This window comes from Agelaius tricolor, unplaced genomic scaffold (assembly GCF_023055355.1).
Source record: "Agelaius tricolor isolate 1412-34295 unplaced genomic scaffold, bAgeTri1.0.p SCAF_21, whole genome shotgun sequence".
NCBI lineage: Eukaryota > Metazoa > Chordata > Aves > Passeriformes > Icteridae > Agelaius > Agelaius tricolor.
Window position 1 is genome coordinate 9975683 of NW_027269281.1, and position 15925 is coordinate 9991607.

The 15925-nt window shown below is 39.2% G+C and overlaps 1 protein-coding gene across 3 annotated transcripts in view; it reads right to left on the reverse strand.

Moving 5' to 3' along the window:
- Nucleotides 1-15925, reverse strand: part of LOC139598965 (protein ARK2N-like) — a 98207-nt gene that overhangs the window by 53049 nt on the left and 29233 nt on the right. The gene's annotated exons all lie outside the window — the stretch shown is intronic.

Below are 15925 nucleotides of genomic sequence, written 5' to 3' on the forward strand. Positions count from 1 at the left end.
ACTATTTTATAAAAAAGGTTAAAGGCATGCTTTTACACATACTGTGTTAAGTGGCTGTCCTAGTTCCAGCCAGGGCAGAGTTAATTTTTGCAGTAGCCAGGATCGGCATGGCTAGGACCAGGAGGTTACTTTATACCACCTCAGGGTCATTTTCCGGGAAGAGGTTACTTTATACCACCTCAGGGTCATTTTCCGGGAAGGAGGGAAGGGATCTTCCCAGACCAGACAAAGGTCTGGTATTGTCAGGCTCTGTTGGTGGTACAGTGGTGAGCATTTCCATGTGAATCGCTCACCTCTCTTGAACACTTTTGTTATTAATATTGTTGCTGTTACTGTTCCTTATGTTGTTTCCAGGAAATTGTTATCTCAACCTGTAATCTTTACCTTTTGTTTCTCCAATTCTCTTCTCCAGACCAGCAGAGGAGAGGGAGGGTGGAGTGAGCAAGTGGGAGCACTAAATTGGAGAATATCATTCCTAAACCATGACAGTCTTATTTAGTGCCCAATGTGAGGCACAAAGGGTTGAGATAGCAACAGATCTGCCTCGATCTCGGGTTGGAAACAAATTTGATCTAAGCATCTGTTGTATGAGGCAATGAACCACTGGTCACAATGTTGCTTGTTCTGTTCATTCATGTGATTGTGGAACCTAATCCTGTATATATTCTTTGTATATGCAATGTGCCCATCACAGTGGTCTTTTTCAGAGCAGGGAGAAGGGATCAGGATTTCTTTGTTGCTGTACTGAGGGATATCACCTTATGACATGATAACATCAAGGGCAATGAGTGTCATTTGGGATGTGTATTCAGTGCTGCTCTCCTACCCTTACTTCAGGCACTACTTTTGGGAGTGCACTAATAATCATACCCAGTCTGTGGAGGGAACAGGGGAGGATGACTTTCCCCAGCCTTTCACCCCCTTTTCCTCCTTCAGGCCTGGTAGAAAAGGTTCTGAGAATTTTCAATTTCCTTTGAATGCTAAGGAAAGCATGTTATTGTTGCTAAGTCTGCCAGGTCTCCTCAGTAAGGTCCACACCCCATTTAGAGTCACAAAAGAGATTTCTAGGGAGGCCATTCAAAGATCTGCCTCGAAGGTGGATAGTCATAGGTGGTATGGAATGTGGGAGGACATGGGCCAGTACTTGGAGGACTTCTCTGATAGTCTGGAAATTCACCCCTGAACTACAGGACCTTCTTAAAGTGAAAAAATATGTGAAAGGAAAATGATGTGGAAATTCCAGAGAGGCACGAAGTTATGCAACATGCTGGGCGCTGGCTACTATTTATTGGACGTGGCTCAATACTAGACTGAATCCTCAGAGGGAGGAGGAGAAAAGCAGACCAACAGTCACTGTGGCAACTCAAACTGCAGCTGAACCAGAGGAACAACTTGTACCAGTAGCAGTCACTCCTGTACAGAAGAAATCCAAGACCAAATCAGTTTGCTTAGTGGGGGATGAAAAGAAAGTAGGGCCCTCGCAACAGGAGGAAGAGGCAGAGTCAGAGATAATAGTCCGATCCTTATCCCTGAGTGAGCTGCAAGACATGCAAAAAGATTTGTCACCAATCAGGTGAGCCCCTGGTGACCTGGCTGCTCCCATGCTGTGATATCATGGCTCATAACATGAAACTAGATGGTAGTAAAGCCAAGCAACTGGCATCCATGGGCATTGATGAGGGGATTGGTAAAAGAACAGGAACTCTCAGCCTCTGGAAGCGACACTTGTCAAGCGTGAGGGAAAGGTATTCTCTCAAGGATGATGCAGTAGTGCACCCAAGCAGGTGGAATGCCATGGAGCAAGATATCCAGTATCTGAGAGAATTAGCTGTGCTGGAGGTAATCTATAGGGATTCAAATACCAAGCAGTCCCCTCTAGATCCAGATGAGGTCCAGTGTACACAGTCCGTGTGATGGAAGTTTGTACAGTGTATCATCATCATACACCAACTCGTTAGCATTGATGTCAATGAAAGAAGAACAATCAGTGCTTTAGTTGACTACTTGACTCCAGCAATCGCATCTTTTTTCCTCCCTACTCACCTGCACCTCAGCTCTGTAACAACTGTCCAAGACTGCAGACAGACTTGAAAGACTCAAGCAAGTTAGGAAGGAAATGTCCCATGCCCTGCAAGAACAGACCAGAGTCTCTGCTATTGGGGCAAGCGCTCCCCTGCTAGAAAGGGTACACACCACCAGGTAATCTGTGGTTTTACCTGCATGACTGTAGGAGGATAGAATATAAGTAAATAAAGGTAGTATAGAAAGTAATCTTACCCCCTAAAGAGTTGCAGCTGGGTTAATTATTAAATATTAGGAGCAGGCCTGATTTTAACAGGCCACAGCTGTAGCCAATAAGAAGAGTGTTATAAAAGAGTGGATGGTTTGGTTGAGGGGAACTGGAGTCAGTGCTTAGAGGAACTGCCTACAAGAAATGTCAAGGAGGTATGAAATTCTAGCACTATGGAACCTTTGCAATATAATGACAACACGTCTCCATGGAGAAGACATGAGGAAGTGGGATTGAAATCTACTCCTGGCCTAGCAGCATGGGGATGTGAAATGAGAGGAAGAAGACCCACCACAGGAAATTCATCAGGGATAAATGCTACACCAGTTTCTAGTGTGCAAGTCCTCAGACAGAAAAAAGGGCCGATGCTTTTTCAGATTCTCTTGAAGGGACCTCCAATGCATATTTACATGAAGTGAGCAACAAGTACTATGACCAGTGTTGTCGCATTGCAGCTGATCTGAAGCGACCCCCTAAACTCAACCAACCGAGAAGAAAACAAGTCCTCAGATAAGGTGGGATGGGTTGGATTCAAACCCAAGCAAAGGCCTCAGCCAACCCTGTTCTAGCTGAGATGCAGATACACTGCTGGGCAGAGAGAGGTCTCATCCAATTCTAAACCCGGGAAATCCAAAGCCCTATAAAAGGGGCAGCCATATTAAACTCGTGTCTGTTTGCTGATGACCCACTGGTGTTGTGTTGGGTCTCTCTCCAACCATGACCCCACATATCAGATCAGAACAAGAGGGGCCCTGCCTCTGGCCAGGTGGACAAAAGGGACAGTCAGATCTATTGGACTGTGTGGATCTGATGGCCTGGCGCGTCAGACCAACAGGAGTATAAGGCTTCAGTTGACACTGGTGCACAATGTACCCTAAGCCACTGAAATATGTAGGGACAGAGTTTATTTCTCTTTCAGGGGTGACAGGGGGATTCCAACAGCTGACTGTACTGGAACTGAAGTAATCCTGATCAGGGAATGAATGGCAAAACCACCCCATTGTGACTGGCTCATGCATCCTTGGCATAGATTACCTCAGGAGAGTGTATTTCAAAGACGCAAAAGGGTATTGTGGGGCTTTTGGGATAGCTGCTGTGGAGGCAGTGGAAATTAGAGAGCTTAATACCTTGCCTGGTCTCTCAGAGGACTCTTCTGCTGTGGGACTGCTGAGGCTCCAAAAACAACAGGTACCAATCACTACCACAACACTACACTGTTGACAACACCACACTAACTTGGACTCTCATCCATGAGATGATTTGTGAACTGGAGAGCCAGGGATTGGTCAGCAAGACTCATTCACCTTTTAATAGTTCTATATGGCCAGCGCATAAGTACAATGGAGAGTGGAGGCTGACAGTGGACTATCGTGGCCTGATCAAAGTCACACCATCACTGAGTGCCGCTGTGCTGGACATGCTGGAACTTCAGTAAGAACAGACCTGTCTATCATGTGACCCAGAATAAGAATGATTGCAAGTGGGATCCTGAACAGCAACAAGATTTTGGACAAATTAAACAGGAAATCGTTCATGCAGTAGCCCTCGGGCCAGTCAGGACAGGATGTGAGGCACATGCTTTACTCCACAGCTGGGAAGAATGGTCCTTCCTGGAGTCTCTGAAAAGAAGTACCCAGGGAGACTTGAACATGGCCTCAGATTCTGGAGTCAGGGATACAATGAATCCAAGGCCTGTTAAACCCCAGCTGAAAAAGAGATACTGGCAGTTTATGAAGGGGTTCACACTGCTTCAGAAGTGATTGACACCAAAGCACAGCTCCCCCTGGCACCCTGACTGGCAGTGCTGGGCTGGGTGTTTAAAGGGGAAGTCCCTTCCACACATCATGCCACTGGTGCTTTGTGGATTAAGTGGATCACTGATTACACAGTAATCTCAGATAGGAAATCCTAACTGCCTTGGGATCTTGGAGATCATCACAAACTATCCCAAAGGCAGATCAGGTCAGGTTGCAGAGCTGAAAGATATCCAGCTGGCTCCAGCTGAATGAGTGAAATGGCCAACACTACATCTCTGCACTGACTTGTTGATGGTATCAAATGCTCTGTAGTGTTGGGTGGACCGATGGAAAAAGACCAATAGTCAGTGCAGAAGAAAATCCATCTGGGCTGCTGAACTGTGGCAAGAGATCACTGCCTGAGTAGAGAAGTTGGTTGTCAAAGTCCATAATGTAGATGCACACGTACCTAAGGGTTGGGCTAATGAGGAGCATCGCAACAACAGACGGGTAGATCTAGCTGCCAAGAATAAAGTGTCTCAGGTAGATCTGGACTGGCACCATAAGGTTGAATTATTTCTGGCTCAGTAGGCCCATGACTCCTCAGGTCTTCAGGGAAGAGATGTAACATACAGATGGGCTTGTGACCAAGGGGTGGACTTAACCATGGAGACTATCTCCCAGGTTATCCATAACTGTAAACCATGCACTGCAATCAAGCAGGCCAAGCAGGTATAGCCTCTGTGGTATGGGGGGGACAATAGTTAAAATATAAATATGGGGAAGCCTGTCAGATTCATTATATCACACTCCCACAAACCTGCCAAGGCAAGCACTATGTGCTGACATTGTTGGAAACAAACACTGGATGGCTGGACACACATCCTGTGACTCACACAACTGCCCGAAACACCATCTTGGGCCTTGAAATGCAAGTCCTGCAGTGACATAGCACTCCAGAAATAATTGAGTTGGATGATAGGACTCATTTCAAAAACAACCTCATAAACACCTGGGCCAGAAAGCACAGGATTGAGTGGGTGTATCATATTCCCTATCATGCACCAGCCTCTGGGAAAACTGAACAGTACAATGGACTGTTAAAAACCACACTAAAAGCAATGGGTGAGGGAACCTTCAAACATTGGGATCTACATATAGCAAAGGCCACCTGGTCAGTTAACACTAGAGGTGCTGCCAATTGAGCTGGCCCGGCCCAATCAAAACCACCACGTGCCATAGGAGGGGATAAAGTCCCCCATGGTATATATGAGGAATGTGTTAGGGAAGACAGTTTGGATTAGTCCTGCCTCAAGCAAAGGCAAACCCATCTGTGGGATTGTTTTTGCTCAAGGGCCTGGGTGGGTAATGCAGAGGGACAGGGAAACACAATGTATATCTTAAGGGGATTTGATTTTTGGATGAGAACAGTCACCAATGTTGAACTGTATAATATTGGTTGAAGAATGACACTGCCACTGTATGCCATAACTACCATGGACAATGGGGAGGGACTGCTCCAGATACACCAGTCATGAGCTCGTGATACAGTAACCAGCTAACAACTCACAAGCCCTTCTGCCCACAAAGACATCTAGGATGGATAAAACCCACAGTCATGGACTAAATAAACTCAACAAACATCTTGGAGGGAACAGCCATTGACTATGGAAATGTCACCTGTGCTTGTATATGTATATATATATATACATGTGCGCATATGTATATAGTTGGAAGGTGTAGGATCTGGGCATAACATAGATGGTGTAGAATAAGTACTGGATCATGTCCTGGTTCTGTCCAGGACAGGGTTAATTTTTACAGTAGCCAGGATGGGTCATGGCTAGGACCAGGAGGTTATTCCATACTCCTTCACACAAGTTTTTTTGGGAATGGGGAAAGGGGTCCCTTTTGGGTTGAGGTAATGTGGCAGCAGTTGCATGTTGTGGTTGGTGGTACAGTGGTGAGCATTTGCACAGTGAATTGCTCGCCTCTCTTGTACACTTTTGTTATTAGTATCATAGATGTTACTGTTTCTTTTCTTATCTCATTGCTGTTTCCAGGAAATTGTTCTTATCTCAACCCATGATCTTTACCTTTTGTGCCTCCAATTCTCTGTGAGCAAGCGGCAAATAGTTTGGAGTGGTTTCAGTGTGAACACTAAATTGGAGAATACCATTCTTAAGCCAGTACAGGGACTCTTACACATTGAAAGAAAGCAGTCACAGCAAAAAGGTGGTTCTACATGCATGGGAACACTTGTAAAGTTGTCATGCTTTAAAATATGCTGCTCTTATCATCATCATAAAGGTATTTATATATTTATATATATTTAATCTTTGAACACCAGAAGCATTTGATTAATTTTTCCCATATATATCAGCAAATAATCTACCCTGGAGGATATTAAATGCTAAAGAGATGAGAACAAGTTTATTAAATTACAATCAAACATAGAATAACTTGTTTAACTTTTACCTGAAATGCACACAATTTTAGATAAGGGATTTTTCTAACAAGCTGTCCTGGATTGTAAGATAAGTGTGTATTCTATTGGCCATCTGTTAGAGGTGGTGCAGTTATTTTCTGCTAATTGGGCAGTTTTCATTATCTCTTCCACAAACCAATCCTCCCTCTGGGAAATATCTTCTGTTAATGGGCCATTGAGTCTCACTGCATGACTGATAAAATTACATCATCCCATTGTGAGATGCTCCACCCAGGGGGAGGAGCCAAGCATTCCTAACTGGATATAATCTGAGATTTTGGGACACCAGGGCAGCCTTCTCCACTGGATTCCCAGAGGAAGACAAGGCCCATCTACACCACCACTGGACCTTCAGAGAAAGACTACACCCTTCTACAGGATCACTGCTTCAACAGAACCACATCTGTCACTCCAGTAGGACTGCAGCCACCATTTCAATTGGACTGCTACCAACATCCTGACCCACAGGGTGTCAGGTTGTATTCTGACTATATCAGTGTTGTTTTGTATTACTGCATTGTTTATTTATTTTTTTTATTTTCTTCCCTAATAAAGAACTGTTATTCCTACTCCCATATCTTTGCCTGAGAGCCCCTTAATTTCAAAATTATAACAATTTGGAGGGAGGGGGTTTACATTTTCCATTTCAGGGGAGGCTCCTGCCTCACCTGCCTTTTCAAACCAAGATACAAACTCATATCAAAATCTTTATCAAAATTATACATGAAGGTAATCTGGAAAGAAATCATTCCAGTACTTAAAATGATCTCCTGCAGAGTCTTTCCAACAGTTACTCTGAAAATAATACAGCTCTCTAATCTAATTTTTTTTAATGAAGGCATCATATACTTAAAATAAAAGTAAGTCTAGGCCAAGAATAATGTAAAACCACCAGTCTTAATATACTGATTAAAAACAATAATTTCTTGAGTTTCTGTTACATGTTTGATCCAAACCCCAATAAAAATTGATGAAAAAACTCCCACTGACTTCAGGGAGATTAAAAAAACTATCAGACTTACAGAAGATACAGTGGATATTTCCCATAGAAAGAAAAGGAATTACACTAAAATAATTAGGAAAAAAATGTCTCTTTCAAAAAGCAAAATAACAGAGCTTATGGAGACATATAGCATTCTCTTAAACTATTTCTATAAAGACTTTCAATTTCCATTACTAAAATTCTGATTTAATTTGCATTAGAAACTTTTAGCAAGTTTAACTGATGAAAAATATACATTTTTGGCAGCTACAGAGAAGTTATTTGACATGAAGATAGGTCTCAATGGAAAGGTAACCAATAAAATTCCAGTGTATAGTGATAATAGTAAGAATTAAATAGAGAATTCTAATATATAGTTTAAATTAATCCAACTTTAAATATCACAGTTTCAAGCCTGTCTATTCAGGATAACTATTAGTATAAAAAGATCCATACAATAGCAAGTTTTTGCATTAATTAAATGAAACTAATGTTCTGGCATTCCCCATCACAAATAAATAATTATTTCAGTAGCATTCAAACATGGTTCAGAAGAAGCTCTTGCTGTCTGACCCAGAGCAGCAATCTCCAGACCACTGCAGTTTATTTACCTGACTGTCAGGCCTTCCTCTAACATCCTGTGTCAAGGCTCAATCCATCCATTGACAGCTGCTTATCTTAGGGACTGACAAGACTATTTTTATTCCATCATGAAGAATGCAGTTTGATTGCATAAACAGAAAGAAAGCAGAAGTCATTTGTGGACACAGGTCATGCATGCACATGCAGTTGGGTGTAATTTATCTCACCTCATTTCAGCCAGAAGTTATCTATTCTAAACTGTTGATAAGGAAGGTTTAGACAACTAATACAAGAGAAAGACTGCCAGAAGGTATCCTCTGTAGGTGCTTCTCTCTTCCCAGTGACTCAGGAGATCCAGGGAGCAGCAAACTAAACACCTAAAATGAGAGATTACTTCCACCCAAACCAAACATATATATATTTGTACACGTGCCTATTTGTGCACACAATATAAGACAGCTGCTTCCATAAATATGCCATGTGCAACACAGCAGAGACATTAATAAAAACTCTAGACAGAAAATTAACCACTAATTGGGAGACAAAAAAAATCAGTTGTGCACATTTGTTATGTATAACTAAATCTTAAAGGTAAGCTTATTTATTATTTCTGCCTAAAATGAAAAAGAACACTAATGTATGACATGTTCAAGCTGAAAAACTCAGAAGTAAACATAGTTAAGAAAATGCTATGAGTTTGTATCTAGTCTGGTACTTATATAAATGTTTTAACATGCAAAAAGAGCATCTGGATGAATGCTCCTACTGTAGCAAACATACCTCTACTGATTTTGGGTTATCTAAACAAGGATTTTATTTTCTCAAGTTTGGTGATGAAAGCTTAGGGTAGTTTCCCCTACAAATCTTTAAAGGTGTTTATATGTGTGTGCTGACACATGCATAAACAACATATATATTCGCTATAAAATGAAAAACCAAAAAAAAAAAAAAAACCACCATGGTATTAAAACCCAAAAGAGAAAACAAAACAAACATATGGAGAGAAAAGGAAACCTTGTTTTTAGCATAATCCAAAGTAACATCAAAATTGCAAAGATGAGATTTTTTTTTCCAGCTTATTATTGATTCAGATCAGGCTCTGCAATATTCCCATTCTCTGAAAAGATAGGTAGAAAACTGTTATTAAAAATCACTGGAAACTCTAACGTAGCATTGACATTTTGATAGACCATGTAAAAATTAAACAACTGCTGTGGAAGTACTTGGCTATCAGGCATCTGTATGAAAGCCCCTGACTGTGTGGTAGGGGGGGTTCTTTGGACAACTAGTTGAATTTTAGGTTCTCTGGGCTCCAGTTGTTGCTTGCTTTCTTTTTCCATGTCAAGACGAGTAAGCTTTTCTATCCACATGAGAAATTTCTCCTCTGTCTTGTCGCAGACATCTTTTTATGAAAATCCTTCCTTGGGGTTTTTTCCTCCTGAGAAGCTGAGAGGCCTCAGGAACAAAATGTAAACAATGGTTATCTGCTGCTATGGAATGCAACAGGCGGGTCTGTGATTGGTCTCATGTGAATGTTTGGAATTAATGGCCAATCACAGCCCAGCTGGCTTGGACACAGTGTCCAAGCCACAAACCTTTGTTATCATTCTTCTTTTCTTTTCTATTCTTAGCTTAGCTAGCCTTCTGAGATGAAACCTTTTCTTCTATTCTTTTAGTATAGTTTTAATGTAATATATATCGTAAAATAATAAATCAAACCTTCTGAAATATGGAGTCAAATCCTCGTCTCTTCCCTCATCTGAAAACCCCTGTGAACACTGTCACATGTCTGCCTCTGCATCTTGGCAAAGCAGTTCATGGCCTCTTCCAGGACATTGCCTATGCAGTTCCTATCCCACCTAGTGCCCCTGTCAAGCAATCCTGGAATTTCCCTGGTCGTTTCTCCAGATCCCCCAGCACGACTGAAGCCAGCTTTAAAGACATTGAGGCCATTTGATAAGATATCATTAAGTAAGAACATATTATTGCTTATTAAGGCATGCTAAGTCAAGAAAACAGCTTTTCTAATGCTGTCCCTTAGATATGACAATTGGGGAGGAATTAGCAAATATCAGCCAACAGTATTACTGTAAAAAACAAAATTACACCCACTTAGGTTATAATAGACATTTTGGCTTCAAAATTATTTTTATTCTAGAATTCTCAGACAATTCTGTCTAAGGTTTTATTTTATAAATAAACTAAATTAGTCCAATTCCCTTGCAATTTCTGTTTTTAATTCAACTGAAGGTGTCAAAAAACATCATACAATAACATGTTTAGTTCTGTTAAGCTGTGATCCAAAATGCTATTAACTTTAAATGTGAATAATTATGCATATTGTACTTACACACTTGAACCCTTTTATAACAGACTGTTAAACACAGACAAAATTCTACATGAGAGAGAGATAAAGGCTGATATAGTGACTGCAGCATCCAAAGTAGCTAAGCCCAAAGCTCTTGGTCTAATTTTGGAAAACACAAACACCAATGAAGAAGATAACAAAAACACACAAGCATGAAAAGATATGTGAATGATATGCTAATATATGAGGTAAAAGCAACCTCTCTTAGGTCTGATGGACACAGCTCCATCACAGGGTTAATACACATGACATGTAGGAGTGATCAACCTCACAACAACTAGAAATGTGCCTTTCCTCACATGACCCACCATCTGTGCAGCACTCCTAGCATTAATCCTAGGCAAGGCAGAAAACAGGGCATAGTTCGAAGGAAATTGTTCTCCTTCCTTCTATCCATCAAAATGATGGTTAAAATGACTGGCTTTGGGATTATCAGAAAGAACTTTAGCAGCAAGAAGAAAAGGCCATCCTTATTACCTTACTCTACATATCAATAACAAAAGGCAGCAGTATCTATATTTTTATGTTTAGAGGAATCATCTAGGAAGCAATAAAACAAAAAAAACCCTGAGACTTTGTACCTGTTTGAGGAATAATAAACAATATGTGCATGCCATCCAAACACACAAACATTACCTAAGGTAATTCTGAAACAAGACAAGCATCATATTACAATACAAAAAGCAGCAACAGAACCTGACAATTTAATATGTAAATATGAAACTTGTGGGATCCTCTAGCTTAAGAATAATAGAAAATATCCTAAGAATGAGAGAAATCATTGCACAACCTAACCAAATATTTACTAATAAAAATATAAGGCACTAAATCTTTTTTTCGGATTTCAGTGTGTACATTAAATTCCAGTATTGCTTAAACAACACATTCTTTTTTTGGAGCTATATAAATGAGGTATATATAAGACCTTCAGTAACAGCTAAACAAAGCCCAGGATTATCATCCTTTTTCTGAGCAGCAGCAACACTACCCATCAGGGGCTAAAAATATTCTATTAAACCCCCATCTGTTTACCTATCAGACAAGCTGGAAATTTAGCATTCATGTCTTCTACTCAAAAATAAATATAGACTATATAGTAACTAATTAACATTCCTCTGACTGCATTTTAACTAAAATAATTACGTAAAATGGTACCTTTTTCCTAAAATGTGGTTCCTTTTATATATTCAATGTCTTTTTCCTCCCTGAAAAAAAATATTCATTCCATTCATATACTCCTAGTATTGAACATCCAATATGATACTGATCATCTTTAGTCAGGGATCTTATCCTAAAATCAAATAACTAAATGACAGTCTTTCTGATTTCCACAGGCTTATGAACAGACACCCCTGAGTAACATTGAGTAAGTTTTAATTGCAATTTAAATAAAAACTATTTATGATAGTATGTGAGACAACCTAGCCAGGTTTTTAAAGTTAAGAATGAACTATCATGGTCAAAGTTGATAAAATTGTTTTGCAAACTGAAGAAACTAGGTATTGAAATGTATAGTACCCTACAATACTATTTTCAAAAGGCATCGTTCATAGTACATCTACAATATACAGTAGCAGCAAATCAGTGTTTCAAATGCTCCCCTTGCAGGTCTTATAACAAGCCTTATTCAATCTTTTCTTTATTTGTAGCTTTCAGGGTTAAAAAAAATCAAGCCTAATAAAAATGCATTTCATATTAAAAATATTAGCATTTATCTAACTGGTCTCTTTGCTATCTGTAAACTTACAACTCTATAGTTTGTTTTTTTTAATTCTGCCAAGTTAAAACACAGAGAAATTTGCAATTACAAAAGGGGTCAGAAGCCAAGATTCGTATAATATTTTCAAAACTACTGAGACAGAGTAGAAATTCTCCAGAGTAGAAATCCATTTTGATTTAGGTGAAATGTACATCTTTGAGTTAAGTATGTAGTTTGAAAACATAGCTATTTAGTCTGACTGCCTGTTCTTGTAAAAAGCCTAGGCTCAGAGAAACTGCTTCAGTGAAGGACAGAGATAAGGGGAGGGAGACAGAGAGAGACAGAGAAACTGCTGTGAGAGCAGGTCAACCTGACCTAGGAATTCTTTCTGATAAAGAACTAGCAGCAAATTTCACGCGAAATTTGTAAAAATGAATATGTATGAACCTATTGTGAAATTGCATGCATATGGATTTGAGAGAGGGATAAAAAGGGACCTAGAGTTCCCAGAGGTACGCATGTCATTTCATTTTAGGGGAATGATTCCCACATGTGTCCAGTGCTGTAATAAACATACCAGCTTTACAACTTTCACAAAAGTTGTGGAGTTTTGTTTATCTCCACAAAACACTACCTCCTGCAAAACAGCACTTAAGAAATGCATCGACACTATGTGATCTATTAAGTATCATCTAAATAATAACCAAATCTACAGTTATTTAATATAGGAACTCTGACAAGACAACAATTTAAGGAGATATGTTACATCTTCATTCTAACTAGCAATGGTGTATTCCTCCATGTTGTTATGCTTACTGACATTTGCAAATGAGTATCTTACAGCAAATCCTCCTTAATGGATTCTTTTTTCCTCCCTGTTCTTATAAGCGTCATCCTGAGTTACTTGAACCAAATTTATCCCTTGCAAGATGCTTTTTCCAAGGTCTATGTACAGTTCTTGAGAGGAAGTAACCTGCTTGAGAGTCCCTCATACATACACACTGTGCCCTCCCCTTTGGATTTCTTAATATTAAAAAAAATCAATTTTTTTTCCTTTTTTTTTTTTAACAAAGTGAGCTGCAACACATTTTCAATGTCAACACTCAAACTTTTCAACAGATTCTTCTGAAAGCCTGAAACATGAGTCACCCTTATTTCACTTCAGAGTTTTCTGAGCTGTAAAAAGCACAATAATGGTGAAATGCCAATATTTTTCTATTATATTTGAAGTTTTAAAAACCTTTTTGTTCTTTCAAAAAAAAGTGTTTGCATAGAAATAAATATTGATTCCCCAACTTGCTCTCATGCCAATTTCATTCAGAGTTAATTTGTATGGTCAAATTCAAAATTGTTTAAAGGAAAAACTTTTAACAGCAGCAGATCTAGCAGAACCTATTCAAGGATTCAAAGATCATCCTCTTAGGCTGTGAATGCTATCTAGTGTTTAAGAATGGCAAAATCTTAAATGCCAACAGAGAGGCTCAGTCATTAAAAGATAAGAAATTGCTCTTCGTCTGCAGTAACTCAAACATCCTGGCATTCCCTTGAATTAAAGAGTCTGAGCTTATGACTGCTCACTTCAGTGAGAAGATTCTAAGTAACACCCTTGAAGTTTAGATTGAACCTGTATTTTCAGGTGTAAATTAACACCACAGAAAGCATTCAGAATAAAATAACTTATATTGTGCTTAGGTCCTATGGAGCTCACAATACTTGTATTGAAGTATCACCAGTAAGATCTCAACTCTTTACTCTTCAATCTTTCTTGAGAAGAAAACCAAGCCTGACAGTATTTTAATGCACAGGACATTTGAGTTCAGCAGTGAGAACTGACTCTCTACAGCATAACTGCTCTGTTTGTAACTTCATGGCATTATGTATTCACTAAACATTTTCCTTACCTTACTAGTTTAGCCAAACCCACACTATTTAAATGGACAAAATTTAGTTACACAACATGAAAGACTACTGTATTCTCAAATGTGGCACTTCAATTTTCAGACCACACACAAGCAAACTGTTGGCTGTTACAATACATGCACTGAGAGAAGGTTAAGAGCCAGAGTATGCATAACCTTCATACATGAAGGCCACATTAACTGTCACTAAAAATTTTAGAACATCTCTGTTGGCAAAGCTATTTTTCAGAGTGGTTGAAAATCAGTCCCAATAATAAGCGATGTTGAGACAGTAACCAGCACTACAGCTGAAATGTCCAAATACACTAAAACTGAGGGGAACACAGACTACCTGTAAGACTCTTATGCATCAATGCATACAGACTTTTTCAAAAGTAACTGCAAAAGGTTTTTCATGCTTATGTCCTGATACTCAAGTTCAAGCATCAAGTTAAACCTCTTTAAACCTGCGTGCAGAGGACATTCATGCACTGAATTTCCAGTAATGTTTTTGATACCTTATAATAATTTCTATGTGTTCATTCCCTAAATTTTAAGTAATTCACAGTGTAATACCAAGTGCACTAAAGCAGCTTTCTAGTCAAGAAAAAGAATTTAAGTACTTTGCCAGTTCCAATAAGAGGGATCGCAAATGGCATGTGAAACTACCACTGCAATGGAGAGCTCTAAGTCCTACTCAGACTCACAACTCCACTGCATCTAAGACCACAATATTTCATTAACCACAAGTAGCATAGGATGCATTTTTGGCCAACCTTGTCCTTATGTCTATAGAGAATGTTTTTCACTTGTACTTGGAAAACATTTCCCACAAACCAAAGTCATTTCTATTTAAAGGAAAACCACAATGTGGCAGGTACATATTGCACCTAATTGCAGCAAAAGGACAGCTCAAACATTTGAATGTCATAAGTGGAATTTAGCATAAAGCAAATGATATGTGCTATGAATAAGCATCATTGTTCCTCAGGATGGTTTGTGCACTCTCATATCTTGCATCACAGGCAAAACTGGGCCTTAGTATAATCATCATTAAATAATCAAGTTTTTCTGTGTACTGCAATGGGAACTCTTCACTGCAAACATCTCATGGTTAAGACCAAGAACTCAAATACAGAAGAGCCTAGTGACACAAAGTACACTAGAGTGGTTTCAGGTCTCTCCAATGGAAGTCAGAAATCTAAGCAGATGTGAAAATACCCTGTGGTGCCTTCCTGGGTCACAAGATCCTTTAATGACTTTAAAAAAAAAAAGAATATAACCTGGGGGACTTATTGTGTAAGTTTGGCGGGGTTTGTGAGGTGGCGAGAAACCTGTCCCAAAACTCAATGAAGTAGTCTTCTTCAACAGGCTTTAAATGAGGCTTTAATTGCCCAGCAAAGTATAAATATAGCAAAGAAAAAGGCATAGAATTATAAAAGCTAGAAGTCTGAGTAACTATTAAATTGGCAAATATTTTTAGATCTCTATTAAGAGTTTACTACACAATAATTATAGACTATGCCTTTCACAGACTTTCTAATAATAAATATTTACTTTGTGCAACCTGCTTCCTAGCAATACGTGGGAAAAATCCCAGTTCTCATGATGACAGAATTATTCACCATAACCAAGTCAGTTAAAACAGTTATTTGCAAAATCTGCTGCAAATATTTTAATTCATCTAGCAAACATTAGTTCAGCAACTCAAGACTAATTATTGCAGTTTTCCTTTAAATCTTCTTGCCCTATGCAAGCTGATATTTATCTCAAAAAAAAGCCACAACACCCAACTTCTAACACAAGAGGCATAAAAGCATGTAATCTAGTAAAAATTGGCAAGCCAAAAAGTTTCTTTTTATGTGATTTTATTTTTGATTGC